Below are 4065 nucleotides of genomic sequence, written 5' to 3'. Positions count from 1 at the left end.
GTAATCATTATTCACGAGATGCTTTATGAGAGTCACAACTGATCAATGATAATGCTTAGATCACAAGTAGTCTTAATTTTAAACTCCAAAAATTAAAGTTAAACTAGTATTAAAGTGCAGCTAAGGCAAGTAGTTGTGTCTTGGAACGGTTTCCGAGGTGGATTGAGAGCTGGCAGTAGTGATGAAGGAGTTAAATAAATTGTGTACCTTCCTATAACTGCAGTAGACCCTGCCTCTGCCTGCATGCATGCAAGCTTGGTTCTTCATCTTTTTTTTTTTTAATTATTGTGGTAACTATTTTTTTTTTTAATTTTAGCTGTCATTTTCCAAACTGCTAAGCAATGGCATCAACTTTTACATCTTTGAAGTAGCTTTTCAGTTATCATGAACGTGTGCAAGTCAATAAATTTTGTGTTGCCAATCTTTAAACACATTGTGTCAGTTGCAAGTACAATGCAATCTGAAAATATGAATCATATTTCTCCGTGAATCTTGGTATGTATTAATTAATTAATTAATTAATTAACATACGCATGCATTTGTACCAATACCAATACGTATGTGCTTTCTCCATTATTATTTGTGTAAATCTTATCAAATTAAAAAAAAAAAAAGATGTTCTGAATTTGCTGTGCATTATGTAAAGGCAACCACTACACTATATATAAAGCTACGTGGCTAGAAGCACCTGTGGCTTTCAAAAGATTCGCATCTCTAATAATATAAGGTGATTAGCTCTATAATAATCTTAGCTTCTCTGTTGCAGGGACCCATTTAATCGAGAGTAGTAGTGGAAGGTAACGCTGTGTTTTCAGAACAAGCTAAGTGAGAAGCAAACAAAAATTATAGAAGAAACGCAGAAAACAAGAGTGCATTGGATCGGAGTATTATATTAATATGAAAAAAAAGCAGAGAAGATAAGATAAGATGATTAATTGTAATGCACAGAAAAAGTGGTCCCTTACTTGTTTTTTTTTATCATCATATATATCATAATATATAAAATATAAATATAAATCAGATTAAAAGCAGTTTCACTGGAATTGCGTAAAACCTCAGCTAAAGTGGAGAACTAACCTTACATGTTGTCGGGCGTTTCTCACGAATTAACCATCGTTGCTACTAATAAGTTAAGGTAGGTAATAAACATTTTCAGTGATGCTGAGATATAGCTGTGGAAAAAAGTGTATATGGAAAGGAACACATCATAATATAAGGTACGAGAACTTTTTCTAATTGACACTGAGGGTAAACAGTTGAAATTAAAGTGAGGGTAGTCGTATACGTAATACTCTCTATTACTGCATTTGGAAGAGACACTCACACTCAAAAATAGAAATTGAAATTAAGTCTCTATATTATGTTTAAATGTTTAGTATAAAATATTTACAACATGATTATATTTTAATGTTTTATTTGATTCAAAATAAATATGAATATGAATGGAGAATATTTATTAAAAAAAATGTTAAAATTTTACTTTTTATTTTTAAAAATTTTAGTTTTTTGTATTTTTATTTTTTTAAAATATTAAAAAAATTAAAATTTTGTATTTTGAAACTAAAATTTTAATTCTAAAAGTCACTAAATACAATACTAAATTTCAGTCGATTTCAATTTCATTTTCGTGATAGAAACAAACACTACCTATATACATTGAATTCATCTTTAATAATTTACATTATAGTAAAATTCAATTCATCTTTAATAATTTACATTATAGCGAAATTCAATTTATATAGTGAAATGTGCAGAAACTTTTAGGAAGGGTTGATTATAGTTATTACTTATTAATTAGATGTCATATATTTCAGTTACCTCGCTAGAATATATATTACCTTGTACAAATACAAAGTAATAAGTTACCTTTTGGCTTAGTGAAAACGTGAAATATAGCATCTAATAAGATCAAGATCAGAGTCAACTCTCTCTCTCTCTCTCTCTCTCTCTCTAGATCTCTTTCTAAAAGTGGCAACTACTTGTTATAGATAAGCTGTGCATTGTGCACCATTTATTAACATGGAACCCTTTAATTTCTGATCTGGTGAGGTTTGTTATAGCTGTGACTACTGTGCCTCTGCTTGCAGGCATCTATCTCACATTCTCACCATAACTGAACACTTAAAGTAATTAAATCTGAATGCAGAATTGTGTTGTGTTATTTCAATGAACTACCACTGTACTTTAAAATTAAGTGCTGTTTCTTACTACATCAACAAATTATATTGGACCCTATGTATGCACCAATTAACTGATTCCTATTCACTATGTAGATGATGATTAAATTTATACATGAGTTTAGATGTGATACATAAAGTAGGCACATTTTTAACATGGGGATTAGATCGATTAAGCGTGATTTACTTTTAAAATGAGAGAATAGAAAAACTGCCAATGACAATTTAGTATGCAAAAGCAACTTGATACATCATACATGTACAAGTAGTTTATAACAAAGTAGTAATCAAATTAACCGAAAACACATCTACTCTCCAAATTCTAGCTTTGGCCCAATAGCAAACACAGATTATTATCAGAAGATAAAGTATGTGTCTTCTCAAGCCAAAATTATTTTAGCTTTTAAAGTCAAAATCATTAAAAAAGACTATCAAGTAAAAGAAATCATTCAAATTTGAACAAAAACTTAGCAAGAGGTTAAACGAACTTTTTAATTTTAATATTGGAGTGATAGTGGTGTTTTTTTAAAATGTAGATTAATGGAGTGTTATACTTAAATGTGGAATATACAGAAATTGGACCGTTAGATTTTTAGAGATACACAAATTGGACCGTCCAATTTGTGTTAAAGAAATTAAAAAATTTGAAGCACAAAAATCAAATCCACCGATTTGTGTACTTTCACAATTTTAATAAACACAAAAAATTACAATATTAAGATATATTACCACTTCTACTTCCATAACAAACAAAATTAGCCGAGGTTAAACACCCTAACACAAAGGACTTAGTTTTGAGGTCAAAACGAATTCTCAGCACGGCTACTTAAAAATAAGGTGGATGGATAAAAGTTGCCTTACCAAAAATATTGTGTACAATTTTTGTTTCTTCAAAAGTATAAAAGATATTGGGTACAAACTGGGTACAATACTACAATGACTGAATTGGGGCCCAATTTCAATCTCAATCCATCGATGCAACGCGTGATGTGATGCTGTACTCAAAGGGTACGGCATCTGACAGTTATTTTTTATTTAATTAACACAAATCGAATAATAGAAGCCTTACATCTTGCCCCTGGGAATTTTTTATTTTTAATATTGGAGTGATAGCAGTGTTTTTCGTAAATGTGGATTGTTGGGATGTTTTACTCAAATGTGGGATCGTTTAACTAGAGAAGCAGAAATCGGTGCGACCGATTTCTGAGAGGTACACAAATCGGTGCCACCGATTTCTGGGAGACACAAATCGGTGCCACCGATTTCTGGGAGGTACACAAATCGGTGCCAGGGATTTGTGTTAAAAAAAATAAAAAAATTTTAAGTACAGAAATCAGACCCAACGATTTGTGTACTCCCACAATTTTAAAAAACACCAAAAATTACCATGTTAAAGTATATCACCACTTTTTTTTCCATAACAAAAAAATTAGCCCTTGCCTGGCCCGACCCAGATATTTCCAATTTAGTCATTTTTTTTTAATTAAATTTCAACCTTCTTTCTTACATTGGTTTAGCCAGTAGCGTGGTTGAAAAAGAGCTTTTAAGTGGGGGGTGTATATTAGCTATGACAAAAATTATAAAAAAAATTAATAAAAAAATTAATCCTTAATATTTCTAAAAGTAAAATTATAAATTTGTTTTTCGTCATAATATTATGGTCTTCCAGTCCTTTTTAAAAGTTTGAGCTTACAAAAAAAACCTTCCGAACCAATATAGGAAAATTGCCATTCGTTACCTCTATTTTCTATAGGATACAAGCTAAACACATTGACCGGCCCAAAGCCCAATAGATCTCATTTAATTGAATAAATGAATGAAGACTTGCCACCAAAACCTTGAAAAGTGAAGCCTCTCTTGCCAAACACAATGAAGCAAAAACTCGTAT

The sequence above is a fragment of the Arachis stenosperma genome, chromosome 5, assembly GCF_014773155.1.
Source record: "Arachis stenosperma cultivar V10309 chromosome 5, arast.V10309.gnm1.PFL2, whole genome shotgun sequence".
Taxonomy (NCBI): Eukaryota; Viridiplantae; Streptophyta; class Magnoliopsida; order Fabales; family Fabaceae; genus Arachis; species Arachis stenosperma.
Note: the sequence above shows the minus strand (reverse complement) of the source record.